This window comes from Pinus tabuliformis, chromosome Q, assembly GCF_031772625.1.
Source record: "Pinus tabuliformis cultivar Carrire ecotype Pingquan chromosome Q, CPIR1, whole genome shotgun sequence".
NCBI lineage: Eukaryota > Viridiplantae > Streptophyta > Pinopsida > Pinales > Pinaceae > Pinus > Pinus tabuliformis.
In genome coordinates, this window is record NC_142296.1 from 100,300,134 (window position 1) to 100,313,111 (window position 12,978).

Here is a 12,978-nt window from a genome sequence, read left to right on the forward strand (position 1 = left end):
GACATTCACATTTAGATCTGGAAGTAGTTGTGCTAGTATGTGCCTCTTGCTACTTGATTATGTTGGTTCAATCAGTTCATGAGCTAGGATTGAGTGGAGGTTTTCAATTTGTTGATGAAGACTAATTAGATCATCTTCAATTCATTGAATGATACTTTGTTGCTCCTCTATTATGTCCATAACTATTTTTATACTCGAGACAACTTGATTGTGTTTCATTTGCAGGGTGAGGATTTCCTCTTCTAATTGGTAAATTGTGTCATAAAAAGGCCTTAGATTTGTGTTTTTTGGTTTCTCCATTTATCCCACCAATTTGAAATCCAACTTAAGTTCTGCTCTGCAAATAGCCAGACTCTGGGTGAATATTCTTAGGATTGAGGGACTTTTGTTTGATGTTGAAGTTCCAATTTCTTGCTTTGAGACTATATAACTATTAATCTCCTTGGTCTACTTCTTAGTGACACAACCTTGTGCAACTCAAAAGACACAGAGATAAAGGTCCCTATAGTGTCACCAGTCTCCAAGGGACAACTTGAAAAGGAATAAATAACTTGCTCTTGCTTAAATTTGAAAGCCTGAGATCAAGAGTCAGGCTTATGCTCTCTAAATTTGCATAATTCAATTCTTTTTGTTGCTTTCCAGTTAAATTTAAAGAGTTTCAAGAAACCCAAAGGCCATAGTGATTTAACTAGTCCCCTGAAGTCTCTTATCTTGGACTTTAGGTGGGTTCCTTTCCTGCCAATTCTACTAGTGTATACAATTGTCCAACTCCCCTGCCTTGAGCTAGTTCCGAGCTTGGGACAATTTTTTTCGGTTTCGATGAGACCAAAAGCCCATCCATGATGGTAAATTAAGCAAACCAATTCTAGATAGCTAAGGGAAGGAGCATCATTTAGACCGCCAATGCAAATAAAATGTAGAATATTGGGCTCACCTGGTAGGAGAACTACTGTATGAAGTTTTCTGCATTCAAACCCACCCAACACCCTGTGCATTCATAACAGGATAAGAACATAAGCTTCCCAAACAGGGATATGTTGCATTGCCTTATCATTTATGAGGGTGTTCTTGTTGGCATTATGATACAAGTGTTGTCCTTGATGGAAACTCACTTAGAGGTATGATACAGGTATGGCAACTCACTCAGATGACAGATCATAGTGCAGCAGGTAAAGAGAGAGGTATACGCGGGTTAACCTTGATGAAAGTGCGCATACACGCGAGTTAGCGGAACAAAAGGCACGTACACATACACACACAGGTTCACAGAAGGAAAGGCGCGTACAGGTTGGAAACCATGGTTTTGGTCTGTGGTATTTGGTCCATGGTATTTTGGTATTAGTCCATGGTATTTGGTCCGAAGTGTCAACCCCAGGTAGTGGGTCCAAGGTATTGGTTCAACATGGTTTTGGACCATGGTATTGAGAGAAGCCTAAACCTATATAAGGAGAGGATCATTAGGCCAAGAAGGTGAAGTGGGCAAGTGATGAATATCTGAAGAAGTGTGAGATCCAGATGCTGGTTATGGCTTGCTTGATCTAGACCAAGGTTGCATTCATGTGGAGGATGATGGATGATGGATCAGGATATTAAGGCTTGAATGTTTATGATTATATGGTTCGATTATGGATAGACTAGATCTGAATTATTGATGCATGTTTATTATGTAAATGATATGTTCTGATGTCTGAAATAGCTGCAAAGTTATAAGTTAGAATTTGCAGATCTGTACGCGGGTTGTATTTGGTAAAAGCGCGTATACACACAGGTTGGGTTCGTCCGAGTAGCGTATACAGTATGAAGTATGATAGTTGAAGTTGCAGTTGGATTTGGTTGTTGTTGCAGAGTTCTGTTGTCTGTTCTGTGTTCTGGTGACTGTGTTGTTGACAGGGTTTCAGTATTGGGTGATTCAGAGACTGATGATGCAGGTGTAGTTGATGATTGTATTGCAATGGTGATTGTTTTATGGATCCAGTCTGAAAATTAATGAAACGTGGTCCGTGGAAGATCGTAAAGTTCAGTAGGCCAGCACCTATGTACTGGTAAACATATCGACCAGTACAAGAGCCAGGGGGTTGTAGCTCCCTTCTAGGAGCAGCTGGAAAACGAGTGAAGGTTGGAGCCTTCAGTAGTCCGGCGCCTACGTACTAGTAAATGGATTGGCTAGTACAAGAGCTAAGAAGGTTGTAGCCTTTTGCAGGTAGAAGCCTGCGTACTGGTATAAGACTGCACCAGTACATTGTAAAAAGAAGTTTCTTATTAAAGGAAGATAGAGACGAATTGCAACAGGTGGTTTTCACCCACATTGGGTTTCCACCTTATATCATGGTGTTCATGTGTGCTTCTTATACTGCACCTATTTACTGTTCATAATGTTCTAATGCATTCACTGAAGATGAACTAACTAAATCATAAGCTTACTAGATGTACGCTAGTTGCATTTAACATAGTTGTGTATATACATGGATATCCTTAACTAAAGTAGCGTATATGGATCTGAGTATGAAAATGAAAAAGTATCTGATTTGCTAATACTGATTCACCCCCCCCCTCAATATTATTTCCAACAATTGGTATCAGAGCAGGTCCTTTGGTGGAAGCTTGATCTCTTGAAGGAGATCCGTAGAACAATGGGAAAGAAAGCGTGTCAAAAGAAGAAGACAGCTCAAAGGAACAATGACAGCCTGCTGTTGAGTGGAAGCAAGTATTCAGATCCTGAATCACCTCATATTGAAGATGGAGAAGCAAATGAAGCATCAGATAAAATCGTAGATCAACAAGATCTACCTAGCAAAAGGGAGAGTGCCCTCAAAGAAGAAATTATCAGCCTAAAAGCTCAGTTGGAATGTGCCTCCAGAGTACGAAAAATGTTGTAGGTGCTGAATGAAGAGCAAGAAAATGAGATTCTCAAACTAAGGCAACAAGTGGAAGAAGGAAGAAAGTCTGAAGAAACTTTGACGAAGCAATGTCTGGAAAAGGAAGAACAACATCAGGTTGAGGTAAATATCTTAAAAGGTAAATTAGAAGAAAAAGATAAACTATTACGGTTTCAAGATAGTACTAAGATCTTGGATGATATTCTTAGTAGTCAAGGGTCTCCTGCTATCAAAACTAGTCTTGGTTTTCATGAATCTGTTGAAGGTGAATCTAGTTCACAAAGTAAGACAAGGAACTCTAATGAGAAATCTAAAATGATCAATAAGGAGATGAGAAGACAACCCCATCAAAGGAAAGAAATTTCTCAAAGAAAATATTTAGCTCCTAACAGTGGAAGTAATAGACGATTATTTCCTCCGATGAATAATGTTGAATGTTATGTATGTCATAATCTTGGACATGTTGCAGTCTGATGCAGAAGTAGAATGGTTCAAGACCATCACACAGAAAGATCATCACATTCTAGGTACTTCAAGGGATATTGTTTTTCTTGCAATATGTTTGGTCACAAAGCTGTTGATTGCTACAGAAGGAATATGAAACATGTAAGATGTTATGCATGTAACAAGCTGGGACACATAGCAAAGGAATGCAGGAGAAGATGTTGGGAACCATACCAAAAGAAGAAAACATCATCACAGTTGAAGATATGGAAGAAAAAGGAAGTACAACCAGAAATATGGGGCATAGCAGTATACACAGACATGACAGACTCAGAGGAAGTTGAAAATGTGGAACCTCTGTGCTCTAAATCTCATACGCTTGTTTCATGAAGACAAGATGCGTATATACGCGAGTTAGACGCTGCACAATCACGTATATGATGTTCTGAAGAAAAGCAGCAGTATAGAAGTCTGATATGGTTCAGTCACTATTTGATGATGGCATGGCACAGATTCAGGGGGAGCATATACTTAAATAATGCATTGTTGGCATTTTGATGAGAATTTCTTTGGTGATGATGCTTATATAGCCAAATGATACATCTTGCTACTTATTGGTCGGTCAAAAGAATGGTATTGCAGGTTATAGGATGCTAATGTCAGTTGCTTATGGTACAGATCACACATGATACCTTGCATGTGCTCAGGGGGAGCATGGACGGATTGGTACATCTTGGCATGTACAAAGGGGGAGCTCAATAAGAGATTTCAGCAGGTACTCAAGGGGAGTATGGACAACAGAAGGTATACCAAGGAAGAGAATATCTTGGTCAGCCCTTTGCCCTTGATGTCAAAGGGGGAGAGTGACTTGGTGTGGTTGTTGCCATCAAGTCCAAAGGGGGAGATTGTTGGCATTATGATACAAGTGTTTTCCTTGATGGAAACTCACTCAGAGGTATGATACAGGTATGGCAACTCACTCAGATGACAAATCATAGTGCAGCAGGTAAAGAGAGAGGTATACGCGGGCTAACCTTGATGAAAGTGCGTATACACGCGAGTTAGCGGAACAAAATGCGCGTACACGTACACACATAGGTTCACAGAAGAAAAGGCGCGTACAAGTTGGAAACCATGGTTTTGGTCTGTGGTATTTGGTCCATGGTATTTTGGTATTAGTCCATGGTATTTGGTCCGAAGTGTCAACCCCAGGTAGTGGGTCCAAGGTATTGGTTCAACATGGTTTTGGACCATGGTATTGAGAGAAGCCTAAACCTATATAAGGAGAGGATCATTAGGCCAAGAAGGTGAAGTGGGAAAGTGATGAATATCTGATGAAGTGTGAGATCCAGATGCTGGTTATGGCTTGCTTGATCTGGACCAAGGTTGCATTCATGTGGAGGATGATGGATGATGGATCAGGATATTAAGGCTTGAATGTTTATGATTATATGGTTCGATTATGGATAGACTAGATCTGAATTATTGATGCATGTTTATTATGTAAATGTTATGTTCTGATGTCTGAAATAGCTGCAAAGTTATAAGTTAGAATTTGCAGATCTGTACGCGGGTTGTATTTGGTAAAAGCGCGTATACACGCAGGTTGGGTTTGTCCGAGTAGCGTATACATTATGAAGTATGATAGTTGAAGTTGCAGTTGGATTTGGTTGTTGTTGCAGAGTTGTGTTGTCTGTTCTGTGTTCTGGTGACTGTGTTGTTGACAGGGTTTCAGTACTGGGTGATTCAGAGACTGATGATGCAGGTGCAGTTGATGATTGTATTGCAATGGTGATTGTTTTATGGATCCAGTCTGAAAATTAATGAAACGTGGTCCCTGGAAGATCGTAAAGTTCAGTAGGCCGGCACCTATGTACTGGCAAACATATCAACCAGTACAAGAGCCAGGGGATTGTAGCTCCCTTCCAGGAGCAGCTGGAAAACGAGTGAAGGTTGGAGCCTTCAGTAGTCCGGCGCCTACGTACTAGTAAATGGATCGGCTAGTACAAGAGCTAAGAAGGTTGTAGCCTTTTGCAGGTAGAAGCCTGCGTACTGGTATAAGACTGCACCAGTACATTGTAAAAAGAAGTTTCTTATTAAAGGAAGATAGAGACGAATTGCAACAGGTGGTTTTCACCCACATTGGGTTTCCACCTTATATCATGGTGTTCATGTGTGCTTCTTATACTGCACCTATTTACTATTCATAATGTTCTAATGCATTCACTGAAGATGAACTAACTAAATCATAAGCTTACTGGATGTACGCTAGTTGCATTTAACATAGTTGTGTATATACGTGGATATCCTTAACTGAAGTAGCGTATATGGATCTGAGTATGAAAATGAAAAAGTATCTGATTTGCTAATACTGATTCACCCCCCACCCTCAGTATTATTTCCAACAATTGGTATCAGAGCAGGTCCTTTGGTGGAAGCTTGATCGCTTGAAGGAGATCCGTAGAACAATGGGAAAGAAAGCGTGTCAAAAGAAGAAGACAGCTCAAAGGAACAATGACAGCCTACTGTTGAGTGGAAGCAAGTATTTAGATCCTGAATCACCTCAGATTGAAGATGGAAAAGCAAATGAAGATTCAGATAAAATCATAGATCAACAAGATCTACCTAGCAAAAGGGAGAGTGCCCTCAAAGAAGAAATTATCAGCTTAAAAGCTCAGTTGGAATGTGCCTCCAGAGTACGACAAATGCTGCAGGTGCTGAATGAAGAGCAAGAAAATGAGATTCTCAAACTAAGGCAACAAGTGGAAGAAGGAAGAAAGTCTGAAGAAACTTTGACGAAGCAATGTCTGGAAAAGGAAGAACAACATCAGGTTGAGGTAAATATCTTGAAAGGTAAATTAGAAGAAAAAGATAAACTATTACGATTTCAAGATAGTACTAAGATCTTGGATGATATTCTTAGTAGTCAAAGGTCTCCTGCTATCAAAACTGGTCTTGGTTTTCATGAATCTGTTGAAGGTGAATCTAGTTCACAAAGTAAGACAAGGAACTCTAATGAGAAATATAAAATGATCAATAAGGAGATGAGAAGACAACCCCATCAAAGGAAAGAAATTTCTCAAAGAAAATATTTAGCTCCTAACAATGGAAGTAATAGACGATTATTTCCTCCGATGAATAATGTTGAATGTTATGTATGTCATAATCTTGGACATGTTGCAGCCTGATGTAGAAGTAGAATGGTTCAAGACCATCACACAGAAAGATCATCATGTTCCAGGTACTTCAAGGGATATTGTTTTTCTTGCAATATGTTTGGTCACAAAGCTGTTGATTGCTACAGAAGGAATATGAAACATGTAAGATGTTATGCATGTAACAAGTTGGGACACATAGCAAAGGAATGCAGGAGAAGATGTTGGGCACCATACCAAAAGAAGAAAACATCATCACAGTTGAAGATATGGAAGAAAAAGGAAGTACAACCAAAAATATGGGGCATAGCAGTATACACAGACATGACAGACTCAGAGCAAGTTGAAAATGTGGAACCTCTGTGCTCTAAATCTCATACGCTTGTTTCATGAAGACAAGACGCGTATATACGCGAGTTAGACGCTGCACAATCACGTATATGATGTTCTGAAGAAAAGCAGCAGTATAGAAGTCTGATATGGTTTAGTCACTGTTTGATGATGGCATGGCACAGATTCAGGGGGAGCGTATACTTAAATAATGCATTGTTGGCATTTTGATGAGAATTTCTTTGGTGATGATGCTTATATAGCCAAATGATACATCTTGCTACTTATTGATCGGTCAAAAGAATGGTATTGCAGGTTATAGGATGCTAATGTCAGTTTCTTATGGTACAGATCACACATGATACCTTGCATGTGCTCAGGGGGAGCATGGATGGATTGGTACATCTTGGCATGTACAAAGGGGGAGCTCAATAAGAGATTTCAGCAGGTACTCAAGGGGAGTATGGACAGCAAAAGGTATACCAAGGAAGAGAATATCTTGGTCCGCCCTTTGCCCTTGATGTCAAAGGGGGAGAGTGACTTGGTGTGGTTGTTGCCATCAAGTCCAAAGGGGGAGATTGTTGGCATTATGATACAAGTGTTTTCCTTGATGGCAACTCACTCAGAGGTATGATACAGGTATGGCAACTCACTCAGATGACAGATCATAGTGCAGCAGGTAAAGAGAGAGGTATACGCAGGTTAACCTTGATGAAAGTGCGTATACACGCGAGTTAGCGGAACAAAAGGCACGTACACGTACACGTACACACATAGGTTCACAGAAGAAAAGGCGCGTACAAGTTGGAAACCATGGTTTTGGTCCGTGGTATTTGGTCTGTGGTATTTGGTCCATGGTATTTTGGTATTAGTCCATGGTATTTGGTCCGAAGTGTCAACCCCAGGTAGTGGGTCCAAGGTATTGGTTCAACATGGTTTTGGACCATGGTATTGAGAGAAGCCTAAACCTATATAAGGAGAGGATCATTAGGCCAAGAAGGTGAAGTGGGCAAGTGATGAATATCTGATGAAGTGTGAGATCCAGATGCTGGTTATGGATTGCTTGATCTGGACCAAGGTTGCATTCATGTGGAGGATGATGGATGATGGATCAGGATATTAAGGCTTGAATGTTTATGATTATATGGTTCTATTATGGATAGACTAGATCTGAATTATTGATGCATGTTTATTATGTAAATGTTATGTTCTGATGTCTGAAATAGATGCAAAGTTATAAGTTAGAATTTGCAGATCTGTACGCGGGTTGTATTTGGTAAAAGCGCGTATACACGTAGGTTGGGTTCGTCCGAGTAGCATATACAGTATGAAGTATGATAGTTGAAGTTGCAGTTGGATTTGGTTGTTGTTGCAGAGTTCTGTTGTCTATTCTGTATTCTGGTGATTGTGTTGTTGACAGGGTTTCAGTATTGGGTGATTCAGAGATTGATGATGCAGGTGTAGTTGATGATTGTATTGCAATGGTGATTGTTTTATGGATCCAGTCTGAAAATTAATGAAACGTGATCCCTGGAAGATCGTAAAGTTCAGTAGGCCGGCACCTACGTATTGGTAAACATATCGGCTATTACAAGAGCCAGGGGGTTGTAGCTCCCTTCCAGGAGCAGCTGGAAAATGAGTGAAGGTTGGAGCCTTCAGTAGGCCGACGCCTACGTACTAGTAAATGGATCAGCTAGTACAAGAGCTAAGAAGGTTGTAGCCTTCTGCAGGTAGAAGCCAGCGTACTGGTATAAGACTGCACCAGTACATTGTAAAAAGAAGTTTCTTATTAAAGGAAGATAGAGACGAATTGCAGTAGGTGGTTTTCACCCACATTGGGTTTCCACCTTATATCATGGTGTTCATGTGTGCTTCTTATACTCCACATGTTTACTGTTCATAATGTTCTGATGCATTCACTGAAGATGAACTAACTAAATCATAAGCTTACTGGATGTACGCTAGTTGCATTTAACACAGTTGCGTATATACGCGGATATCCTTAACTGAAGTAGCGTATATGAATCTGAGTATGAAAATGAAAAAGTATCTGATTTGCTAACACTGATTCACCCCCCCCCCCCCCCCCCCTCTCAGTATTATTTCCAACAGTTCTCCTTTCTCATGTCAAGTGTTGTGCCACCTAAATATCATCACTCAACACACGATTTCCTAGCACTTGAGGTGGAAATCCACATAAAAGATCCAGGATTCAATGTGTTTATTTACGAGATGCAACATGCCAGTGTTAACTGGAGCCACCATGACCTTGTATGGATGTTGAGCCAAAACCATGGTGTTGTACCTTTGGTCCATGCCACCTTTCATTTCAACATGCCTGAAGGATTGGAGGAAGGGGTAGATCCCAGATTCATAAACTAAATTTCTCCAAATTTTTGCATAGTGAGGACAAGGGGAATCTGCCATTTGGACTCTCCTCATTTGGGAATGGGTCCTCTTTCATTTCTAATTTCCATTCATGGTATGATTAATAGAATGGTTGAATGATGCTTTCTTAGAGTTACAATAGGCAATCTTAGTCCCTCATTAGCCATTGAATCCATAGTTTGGTTGTGTTGCACGAGAATGTGGAAGATTCTACATTTCCCAACCCTTGATAGAAGTCCATTCACTTTTTTAAAAATAGCCTTGAGATGGATGTTGTCTAGATATAATTGATTCCATAGGCTCTAAAGAATCATTTAGGAATCTTCCAGGGTGGTTAAATTTTGAATACCCAACTCATTTGCTATTTTCAATCCATAGTAAAGATTATTGGTTAAAAATTTTGAATGCAACTCATTTGATATTTTCAATCCCTAGTAAAGGCCATAGGCTTGTGCTTGATTGTTTGATCTTTTCCCACCCCCCTAAGAAAATGTTAAATGTTACTTCAGTTATTTCATTGGATGAAAAATAACCCTCTTTCCACCCCTAATTCTAAATACTTTATGTTTATGTCAAAATTTGTGCTTAAATAAGTTCATTGTATTTTTCTTGGCCATTTGAATTTTAGATAATTCCATCTTATTTTTCCTTATCTAATAACGGTTTTAATTTTTTTAATTACACAGAGGGTGTTTATAAGAGGCAGTTGCTTTGGCATCTTTCGTTGTTTTTCCAGAGCTAGAAGAAGCCACTTGTCCACACTTTATTATCACTGTTTTAACAATTTCACTTTATGGGGGTGTGATGCACTTTGGGGTAGAATTACTGGGGCTCTGTAGTTTGTTTGCCATGGTTATTTGCAATGGAATGAGAAGGTGGCCAGCTTCAGGAGGTATCACATGCAAAACTTTCAATGGTCAAAGATGGGTAGATTATGTAATATGATCTCAAAGTTTCACTTCTAGACTATTGAAGTTAGATATTGGGGATTGTCTTATCGAAATGAAATCTGACTATGCCCCTCTATTTGTTAAGCTAGATTTTGCCCATAGTAGTCCACACAATAGGTAAAGTCGTGGAATACAAAAGAAAACTCTCTACAAATGATAAATCCTCATAAATCAAGAAAACAGGGAAAGGTTCAGTGTTGCTCTTAAGCAACAATTTTAGATTGTAGAGCATGGCGTAGCAGATAAGACAACCAATGAGGCGAGTTGTCATGTTCATTGCAGTTTTTTGATCCCAACAATTCATAGAGCCTTAAGTGCATGCAAAGGGTCCCGCCCTAAGAAGGGGACTGCAAATACTTTTCCAGCAAATCCATGGTATGATGAAGAATGCAAGGCAACTAGGAGATCTCTAAAAGAGAGAGTGGAGCAAAGAAAACAAGAAGAAATATGAAAATTAATACAATAAAAAAAAGAAGAATATGTAAATGGAATAAGAAAGGAGTTAATCTCTCTTCGAAAACACAACCCCAAGCGATATTGGGAAGTGCTACAACAAAGGGGAAAGGAGACTGAAAACAATATCACACGTGGCCAACAGTTGGAGTATGTGAGACTCCTCTATGAGCGGGTGCACGAGAAAGATAACCCCCCCACCCCCCCAACATTGAACACTTCAGTGGAACTATTCACAGAGGATGATATCAAGCAGGGAATAAAGAATTTAGCAAGCGGTAAAGCAGAGGACATAGACAGGCTTAAAGTTGAATTCCTAAAATGGGGAGCTGAGCTCCTTGCTCCTCATTTAAAAGGAATTTTCAATGGGATCATCCAGGATGACTTTCTGAGAGAGTGGACTACTAGTGTGGTCATTCCTCTCTTTAAGAGTGGAGATATCAATAACCCCTCTAACTACTGCACTATTATGGTCAACCCCCTCATGGGCAAGATTTTTGGGAGCATGATAGAGCGAAGAATCAATAGTTGGGCAGAAAGTAAGGGAAAAAGGGCAAAAGGACAAGCAAGCTTTAGACCTAGACACTCTACCATTGACCACACATTGACCATTATGTCACCCTTAGACATTTGATAGATAAAGTTTGGGACAAGCAAGGTGAAACAACATATTATTTTTTTGTGGACTTCAAGAAAGCCTTTGACACAGTGCCTAGAGACAAACTATGGAATTAGATGGAAGAGTTCGATATCGCAGATGAGTATAAGAAACAATTCATAGGCTTTATGAGAAGGTTAGAGCTAAAATCATAACAAGTGAAGGAATGTTTGAATGTTTTGGTAGCGATATTGGTGTTAAACAGGGATGTCCTCTATCCCCTACTTTGTTCGGTTTATATATTGATACGCTGAAAGCTTGGTTAAGCAAACCAGATGGAGAAGGGGTTCTTTTAGCAAGCTATGTGGTAAAGTTGCTTCTATAAACAGATGATCTTATTCTAATCTCAAAAACAACATGGATTAAGAGAACACTTAAAGGCCTTAGAACACTTTTCTTAGGAGGTTGGGATGCAAGTGAACATTAACAAGACCAAAATCATGATTTTCTCTTTAAGTAGAAAAGACAAACCAAGCACTTTTCTTTTCGAAGGTAGTCCTCTAGATATAGTGAAAGAACACAAATATCTTGGGATTGAGTTCCACCAGAAGCTCAGTTGGGAGACTGTTAAAATTGGCAACTAGGTCCAAACTCCATGTGGGTCATCTTATTAATGGAAGCTGATATTTTTCTAAGATCCCTATCATCGAGAGGTGGAGGATTGATCTAAAGATCATCCGATTCCGATAAGTATTCATGGAGTTGTGAATTTATTTGCGTTATAAGACAATTCGTCAAGGTTGGCCAGCAACCAAATAAACCCCACATGTGCTCAACGTTTTAGTATAAATAGAGGTGGCCTTCAAGTCATTTCAACACACTTGGGATCTCTTCCTCTCTCTACTTGTCTTTGGGTTTTAGTAGGAGGAGAGATCCTAAGGAATAACGTTGCCCTGCTCCAGAGGGCAGAAAGCTGGAACTGTCGGAAAAGCCGGGAACGCCGGAAAAGCTGGAACTGCTGGAAAAGATGGAAAAGACGGAAAAATCAGAACTGCTGGAAAAGCCAGAACTGCTAGAAAAGCCAAAAAAGGCGGAAATTTTGGAACTGCCGGAAAAGTCGGAAATGCTGGAAAAGCCGGAACTGCCGGAAAAGCCGGAAAAGCCGGAAATGTCGGAACTGTTGGAAAAGCCGGAACTGTCGGAAAAACCGGAACTGCCAGGAACAACCGGAACTTCCGGAATTGTTGGGAACAACCGGAACTGCAAGAACTGCCGGGAACTACCGAAACAGTCGGAGCATCTGTCTCCGAAGAAGAGCAGCATGCAAGGGAAAACTAACTAACATTGGGATAGATGTATGGTACTTAGCAGCAAATACACCAAGCATGCAATGTTACAGCTAGCATGCAAGGGACAACTAGCATGCAACAGCAAGCATGCTACGGACAACAAGCATACTAGGGACAACAAGCAAGCAAGGTGTAGCCAACACATAGGTCAAGATGGAAACATGGTGTAGCAATGGCACATAATGGAGTTAATGATGGATACAATCATGATTAATGAAGCATGATGAGATGTAGCATAGTGATGATGGGTGCAGCATGGTGCAACACGGTGAGGTGTAGCATGATGATGAAATGCAACACAACGATAGGTGAAGGAGTCACCTTGGAGAATTAATTGAAGTAGCATGTCTTCAACTGATCTCATGTATCATCTTCTTAGAGATGATCTATGCTCTTATCTAGATAAGTCAAAGTGTTGACTTCTGTTGTAAACGT